This window comes from Limulus polyphemus, unplaced genomic scaffold (assembly GCF_000517525.1).
Source record: "Limulus polyphemus unplaced genomic scaffold, Limulus_polyphemus-2.1.2 Scaffold1317, whole genome shotgun sequence".
NCBI classification, from domain to species: Eukaryota; Metazoa; Arthropoda; class Merostomata; order Xiphosura; family Limulidae; genus Limulus; species Limulus polyphemus.
In genome coordinates this window covers 68,675-77,900 of record NW_013666927.1, presented here as the reverse complement: position 1 = coordinate 77,900, position 9,226 = coordinate 68,675, and the positions used below count along the sequence as shown (strand labels likewise).

Below are 9,226 nucleotides of genomic sequence, written 5' to 3'. Positions count from 1 at the left end.
GTAGGTCGAAGCCTATTGAACACACGTGTAGCTCTATTAATATAAATATGATTTGTGAACATTTCATTCACTCAAATATTTTAACTTAAGTTAAAAGACAAATTTTGGTACTATGCTTAGGAGAACATCAGGTAAAACTGTCCTTGAAAACCCCAGTTGAAACTTTCATCTTGACATGATGTGTATTTTCGTTATTAATGTCTGCTTGATGTTAAATTCACAAACCTGCTTAATGTCAAAATCTAGACATTCGTTCAGCGTTAATGAAAAATCACAGGTGTAATGTAAGTTTAAATAATACTTTTCAGTAAATTCACCCCATTTAAGTATATATTTAACAACACTCCACAACGAGCTCAAAATCCTTTGTTAACAGCTCTCTTTATTTTATTTTCTCTTTTCTTCTTGCCTACCTTTCCATTTGTTACAATTCTGCATGCAGTTGCTTCATTTGTTTTAATTCACTTAAGACACCCATGAAGAACTCCATGTAATGTTTAGAGCATGCACGTGTTACCACACACGTTTGTTTTACATACGCATATTACCATATGTATGCCGCCTTTACACTTCCTCAAGTACACTAGTAGTTTTACAGATCATATCCTGCTCCTGCATGGAAAATATCGACAACCTTCGTGTTGTTAGCCAAAACTAATCTTGGAAGTGACATAAGTGTGTCATCTAGGGGCCATCAAACTCAATACTATTTTTATTTCAGGCTTCATGAAATAAATATTTTCTGGTAAAAAAAAAGGTGAATTAAGACTTGAACTAAAAGTTTATTTACCATGATTGAAAATTCGCGCTGTTATTACTGTACTTGATACACACTCAAGAAAGGCTGGACTCCCTCGTTAATTGTAGAACTGGCTGTTCATCCACGAAGATCAAATGGAAAATCAGCAGATTTTGGGTCACACCTTCCATGGGGCCATGTGCTTAGGGCACACTTTCCATGGGGCCACGTGCTTAGGGTAAGAGCTTCTTTAATGCTGTAAACTGTGGGTGACCCTTTGCAGAGTTCTGACCAAGCTAAGTTTTCAGAGTAATTTCCTCTGCACCTCCATTTCAATCATTTATAGCTTTCAGAGTAGCACCCACAGAATCTAGTTCCTACATTCTGTTGATACTTACTACTCTGGCTCAGATTGCAAACGTTCATAACACCCTCTCAACCATTAGGTGCTCGACCTAATGATTGTCTTTTAACAATTCAGTTTCCTCAGCATCTCTAATAACGGATCAGGGAAATCATGGTCTCCCAATAGCCCATCCTGCCAAACCACCAAATAATGAAAGTATTGGGGCTACGAGTCATGGTAAAAACTCTCCTTTCTGCATTGGCAAGTTTCCTTTTTGTTTAACTGATGTTTTCTTGACAGCCAACTCTCTCAATAATGACCTGTATAATCTAAGTTTCTGTTGTTTTTTTTATCTTCGTTATGGGAACGTTAACCTTAAAACATTTAAAGCACATTCACAAATGCTCAAGATAAATTCATTTTTAGCTCCAGCAATTATTACTTTAATCTGTTTACGTGTAGCTTTAGATAATGCACAGAGTAACTCTTGATGTTGTTTAACTCTAAGTGCCATGATGGATAAATGAAAAGAGACTACGTACAACATATAAAAACTGTTTATTTATACATCCATAGAGATTGTATGTACAACATATAAAAACTGTTTATTTATACATCCATAGAGATTGTATGTACAACATATAAAAACTGTTTATTGATACATCCATTTAGATATAACATCTACTTTTTTTAACAGGAAATTTTAAGAAGACTTCTTAACGACTTGGTTTTCTCTCTCCCACTATAGATAAACAACTTCTATTTCAGCAAACAAACCACACTCCACAAGTAGGGATAGTCAATGTTTCCACTTTACCCGAGGATGTGACGAATATAGCTGGTCACCCATTCACACTGTCGACGATCTGTATCTGGAAGATACTCACCCGAAAACGTTTGTTTAAATAAAAAAACACTTATATATCCAGTGACTAAACATTTTAACGTTAGTTCTTTAACCACATACTGTCCGTCCTTCAGGTAAAATCCTTCTAGATGTATCACGACCACAGTCATGACAATCACTGAGTATTTATACGATGAAACACCAGTTTTATCTTACTTTGGTACGTATACTATAACTTTATCTCCAGGAAATTGTCCACTCTGGTCTGACATCTGCTGTTTCAAATGGATGAGTAAGTAATCACATGATTGCCTCGTTGCATCTTGATAGGCTTCTTCAAAGTATTTGACAGAAATATTTGTTTCGTTAAAACATTCAATTTATAATATCTTTGAAGAAAATAATGTATTGAGAATTTAAACTAATATTACGTATTTCTCTACCCTGATGAAATAAGTTCTGTACAATATAAAATTGATAAATTCAAACTGTTACTCCCGCGAGTAAATGGTTGAGACACTCGTTTATTTGTTTCCACTTTCACTCAAGAGATCAACAATGATGAAAAAGATTTGATTTATCAAACTATAAATAATCATGAACGTTTTCGTGTAAAACTATGACAAAATGAATGTCAGGAAAAATTCACTATAAAATCGCACGATATTTTCAGGAATAAGTTAGATAACCTCGCGATGAGAGGCTAAAATCTTGCTTTTAAATTGAGATTAACCACTTTCTGTTGGTCCTGAAGACGAAAGGCAGAAGACTTTCGAAACGTCGTCCCTCTACACTCGTGTCTCTACAACAGGCAGTTGTCGTCCATTCTACAAAGTTTCATCATGAATATTCTGCCTAAACAATCTATCAAAGAATGTAAAAGAGTGTTGTAAACGGTTATTCATCTTAAAATATAATGAAAGATAAATGCAACATGAATCACCTTATATATATTATGCACTTGGGACCAGCCTCTCACGATGAAATGTAAAAATAAATAAATAAGAATCAATATCCGTATGACAGTGTACTATAAATAGATTAAATGTATGTTATGTTACTGTAGAAATGTAAACAAATGAATTAGCAATACTAATAAATGTTTCACATATAAAACGTTAGAAGATGAAAAAAGTAAGTCATACAAATTAAATATAGAAACAAAAACTAATCATATGCTACAGCACATTAAATCTGTACTAAATCGGTATTTAAATCATTCCCAATGGTATGTCTGAGGACTTAAAATGCTAGAAACCGGGTTTAGATATCCGTGGTGGGCAGGGCACAGATAGCTGAATGTGTAGCTTTGTACTTAAACTACAAATATACTTAAATCATAAAAAAAAACACAATCGGCTATGGAATAACAATGTAACTGTCTTGTTTAATATTTATACATTAGATGTAATGGAAACCTTTCAGAACAAAATATCAGTTAGAGAAACGAAAATTATAGAACTAATGAATAAGCGAAGTGTTTTATACATGAAGCGACGGATAATTATTTCATAATATTAACCTCGTTCAAATAGTGGATGAATTAAGAAGTGATAAAAATGTTAACATGACTTGTATAATATACTATACTATTGTTACGACAGCGGAAGTCACGTGACTCTGGTAACACGTGATGACATTCTTGAAGGATCATGAATTTTCCTGGCAACTCTAGTTTGTTCCAGGCACCCTCTTTTTTTAGTATATAAGCCCGGCAAATAAAGCAAGCGATAGATAGATAGGCAGATAAATAGAAGAGATATAGATAGATTGAAGATAGAGATAATTGAGTCAAGCAAACAGAGGCACCATAAGTAAAGTGTGTGAATCACTGTGAATTATAGCGTGTGCTATAAAGGTTGTTAAGTTTAAAGTTACTGTGGAAATTCTGTACATTACAAAGTTGTATCGAAAAAGAATAAACTAGTTTTAATTAAGAAAGGAGTTGTATCGCTGAAGGTCCTCGGAAAGAATTTATACCGGAAATTAACAAACGACCAGATACGTAACACTATAATAGGTGCCTCTTTAAAATAATGATTTTACTGGTAAAGTATACAAAACTTTTATGACACGTGATCAATTATTTATTAACTGAATGCACAATCAGCTATACTAACGGTTTCGTTCAGAAAATAATTTACTTGTAAGTTTTTAGGACATATGATTAAATCTAGAAGTGAAAACTCACAACGTTGATGACGTAACATTGACGAGCAGGATGTTTTTGGCAAACCTTCACAGGAAGTTGCTACCAGGATTAGAAATTTGCTACATTAAATCAAAAATAGTGTGTGTGTGTGTGTTTGTTTGTTCCTTACAATTTGCTAGAGTCGAAAAGTTCTCGTAAAATAACATGACGTAATGGCAGACTGTATTTAGTAGAACCATGTGTGTCCTATATTTTTTGTTAAAAGGATATGTATGTCGTTACTTACAAACAGAAGAACGCTTAAAGGTAATGCTGTGTTATTTATTTCAATTGATTATCGTGTATTTAAAACTTGAAATTTCGTTAATACTTGTTTCAGTCTCGTTAAGCCTATGAATTAACTAACATATATTAACGATATCTGCTTATTGGAGTTTTATATTGGTGAAAGAATATTATATTTGAAAATGTAAAATATGCGATATGTTTGAATCCTTTACTCATTACAGAGTAAAAGTATCGGAAAATGCGCTAGCATTCCATATTAAAGCAATACAAAAGTCATCAGAAGCTAGATATGAAGAGCTACTTGGCATAGTAGCCCTATCTCCGGTGTATATGCCACTTTTCAGGTATCCAGAGTGTCTCAAAGTCGAAAACCGGCGAACAGCCAAAACCGAGATTTCTTATTTTCGTTCATTGTCAGTCTGGCCACCCCTTTGTTGGTAATCCCAACAGTTTCATATTGACCTTTCCACGAATACTCTAGTTTATGGCCTTTCTCGGTCAGTATTTCTGCTTAGCACCTCGTCACAGGGTTGAAACTGACACATTTTACCCTCCCCTCTTTTCCCTACTTTTCTTATACTTCATTTTTCTGCTTCTCTTGTGCTTTTTGAATGTCACTTGTAACCTTAAACAAAGAATGCTGAGGCATTAATGCATATACATATAATGTACCAATCCAAGCTTAACACTATTTTATTATCAAGTTACTACGGAATTAACATATATTATCTTGCAATATATACATTTGTTCTATAGTAAATACAGTCTTGCCCTAAATGTTTGCATATTTTGTGACAACTAAGATCATTATTAGTAAGATAGAATACAAATACACTTAGCACTGTCAAACTGAGAAATGCATGTTATATTAAACATCTACAAATGCAATTTGTATAATGAGACAGGTTCTATGGACATCATGAATGATTTATTAGAACAGCAGACAATTTTATCAGACACCTACAGAAATATGTGTAATTCAGATTTTCACCTATCAAAACAAAACATATATAATGACAAAATATAACATCAACTTATTATAAACAGCGCCTGTAACCTTATATCAGTTCATATTAAACATTCAGTACTTGGTTGCTCCTTCTCGTAACAGCCTCCACAAGGCGACGTGGCATATTGTTGATGAGATTATTGGTGTAATCCACTGTGATTTTGTCACAACCTGTCACTAGATGGCGCTGCAACACAGCTACAGTAGTTGATTTAGGGTCGTGGTCAGCAATTTTCTGGCTCAGTTCTGGCCAACAATTCTCAATGAGATTAAAATCTGGAGACTTTACTGGCCATGGTAATCTTGTAACATCATCTTTGTCGAGATAATCGTGTACAATACACGCAATGAGGATAGGAGCATTGCCATCCTGGAACAAAAAGTTATTTTCCTAGCATATGGCGAAAATATCGTCTGTACGTGATGCCTGTAGGAGATGCCACTGACGTTTCCCTGGAGGATATGAAGAGCAGTTTTCCCACCATGATAAAGAACTGCCCAAACATGTACTGCACCACCTCCGGTGTGTTCCTGTTGGGAAAAACAGTCTTCCCTCATCTGTTTTCCAGGAAAACGACGAACACAAATTCTACTATCAGTTTTAACAAGCTGTAAACAGGACTCATGTGAAAATATGGCATGTCGCTAGTGTCCTAACTGTAAGTTAGCATGCTATCTTACCCAAGTAACACGGTGATTTCTGGTTAATCTCGGTTTGCAGATAGCCCTTCTTGCAAAATAACCTTGTTTGCTCAGTCTCCTATTCACTTTCCTCTGTATACCCTTGAATAAATGTGTTCATGTTATTCCTGTCATAAGGTGTTGCAAGACTTTTTTCGACCTTCATATGCTAACCTGATCAAAACATGGTCATCTCTGGCAGTAGTTTCCTGTAATCCAACGACGTTTCAGGATTATGGATACAGTACACTGGGGTACTCTACTGCTCTGACAATGTCTGTTTGCTTCATACCATTTCTGGACAGTCGAATAATTTGACTATAACTTCTGACACATGACGAGGCATGTCTCTACACCAAGTACAGAGAAATTGTTTGAACAAAGCGTTGATCTGTTTCGAAAAATATTATAACAAAAGTACACCCTTTTATACAAAACAGGTATGTATGTGTGTTTTTACGAACAAAGACTAAAAAAAAAAACTTATAAAAACCAGAATAACAATTCGTACATACGCTACCTTCTCTGTTACTACTCGGGCATTTACTCAAAAATTACTCCCTGCACGTAGACAATAACATAAATATAGAACAGTATGCAAAGATTTTGGCCAAGATTGTATTACTACAAAAAGTAGTCTAAAGCTTAGTTTACTGTCACCTAAAGTGTTCCCCATCATTCATGTACCATCAGACAGATGCTAGTAAAACCCATAATTCAGGGATCACATGCAAAACATTTAGGTGTACTGATATAAAAAGCAGCTAGGTTAACGTATGTATAATTGTAAAACAAACCATGATTATTATATATCTCTTTGAGGTTTATTATCGGGCACTAAATTACAAAAACTATATAAAATACCAACAGTAACTTAAAACATTCTAATATGCCCAAGGTACGAGTTATACTAGTGACAGTCAAATCCTGCTATTTTATTAATAGTAGTACACGAGTTAATATTGGATGGTGTTGAATAGTCGCTTTCCCTTTTAAGCCAACAACAACAGCAACAAAAAAACAAGTAAATTTTATAGAGGCAATCATCATAATGAAATTATAGATGAACACAATAAAAATTATTACAGGGCTTTCATAAACTGTAGGTTCTGGTTAAAATGCTGATTCATGTGCCCGGCATGGCCAGGTGGTTAGGGTGCTCGACTCGCAGTCTGCGGGTTCGAATCCCCGTCACACCAAACATGCTCGCCCTTTCAGCCGTGGGTGCGTTATAATGTGACGATCAATCCCACTATTCGTTGGTAAAAAGAGTAGCCCAAGAGTTGGCGGTGGGTGGTGTTGACTAGCTGCCTTCCCTCTAGTCTTACACTGCTAAATTAGGGACGGCTAGCACAGATGGCCCTCGTGTAGCTTTGCGCGAAAAACAAACGAACTGATTCACGTATTGCAGTTTTATTTTTCACTTTATCTTTTACACAGATAGAAATACTAATATCAGGAATTGTATCTGTATCATCGCCACTATTCTCTTCTAGCTGCTTTTCTACTCCAAAACTTGCATGTTGCTAAAACAAAAAAGGACGGCGAATTTAGTTGATTCCTATTTATTAGTATTTATTCCCATAATACAACTGTCATAAATTTGTCCCAGTTGTTCATTTCCTGGTCAACAAGCTTACCGAGTGCTCTCTTAATAATCGTATTGTGTTTTCGTTGAGACCATTTGTCTGGGAATAGTATGCAGAAGTAATTGTATGCTTGATGGCTATCACTTCAAGTATGTATTAGTTGATCTGAAAAAAGAAAAAAAAAACGAATTTACTAATTTAACTTTGTGTATTTGTTTTTCTCAGTCTAGTATATTAAAAAGAGCAAATTTCTTAGAACTTTACCTTATATAGCCTAGTTGAGTATCAGTACATTATTAGAACATATTTGGTCTGATTTTCACTACTCTTTTACCAACGAATAATGGGATTTACCGTCACATTATAACGCCCCCAAGGCTGAAAGGGCGAGCATGTTTGGTGTGACGGGGATTCGAACCCACGACCCTCAGATTGACCGTCACATTATAACGCCCTAGCCACCTGGCCATGCCGGACCCAATATATTTTAAGGGAACATTTAATATTTACTACAATTGCACATTTGAATTTATTAATGCTTTAAAATGTTTTGCAAGCTAGCTTGTAAAATATATCAATCAGATGACTGCAAATCCCAAGTGCCGGCTTGTCAAGTAATACAACAGCAATAATCAGTTTCTTGGAGTAATTTGCAGGTTATAATGTACTGACAGTTCTTATTAATGACAGGAAATGGTCTTATTAGGTCAATTCCAAGCATATACCATGACCCAGTAACTATGCTGCACCAATCCTTCATTCTATCAATCTTCAACATTCCAAACCTCTGGCATTTGTCACAGTATTTAATTTACATGATACAGATTTTGTTTAGTAAAACAAGAATAAGACATATACACCTGTAGAAAACAGCAAGTTTGCCCAGGTCTTAAAGAGCTTCTGTATGAGATGATTGCAGTGAGTTTCTTTTTAAGTGTGAGATGAAAAGTCTGGACAACTTTAGAAGAAAAAAAACACCTTTGTTAACAAATAAAACAATAACTCAGTGCACGCACCTATGCAGACGTCTGGACAGTCCTTTTCTATTAGATTGTGTGCAGCCCCAAGCTTTCTTTCTCTCGAGGTTGATTGCTACTGAACTAAATATGCTTATTCAAAAAAGCAAGTCCTCGTCCATTGTCCGGCAAAAAATTGAACTCGGAAAGCTCATTAAATATAGAATGTAAATTTGCTTTTTGACAGTATTAGTCTACTATCACCCTCAGTCACCGTCATAATCGCTAGCAAAGCACACTCTAGTGCCAATCTCTTTAACCAGGATGCTTCATACAATACAGAAATATCCTTGTGGTATGACGGATTTATTATTATATATTCATTTTAAAATCAATGTTTGATTAAATCAAATTTATATTTAGAAATGTACATAATTTATACTGTTAAATATGTATTGCAAAACTCCCACCTATTCTCTAAAGTTGTAGAAGATTCTCGTGTGTAAAAATCAACAATATATATGTGTTTACGTAAACGCTAGTGTTAGCATCAGTATTGTTACGTAATCTGAATTTTCGAAAACTCTCCACACGCCCATAAATATAACCAAAGTGACGC

The 9,226-nt window shown here is 35.0% G+C and overlaps 1 long non-coding RNA gene across 1 annotated transcript in view; it reads right to left on the bottom strand.

Moving 5' to 3' along the window:
* Positions 1–3,968: 3,968 nt before the first annotated feature.
* Positions 3,969–9,226, bottom strand: part of LOC111086679 — a 16,926-nt gene continuing 11,668 nt past the window's right edge. Inside the window, exon 3 of the long non-coding RNA XR_002611407.1 lies at positions 3,969–4,997. This is a non-coding gene — a long non-coding RNA (uncharacterized LOC111086679). The remainder of the gene's footprint in view (positions 4,998–9,226) is intronic.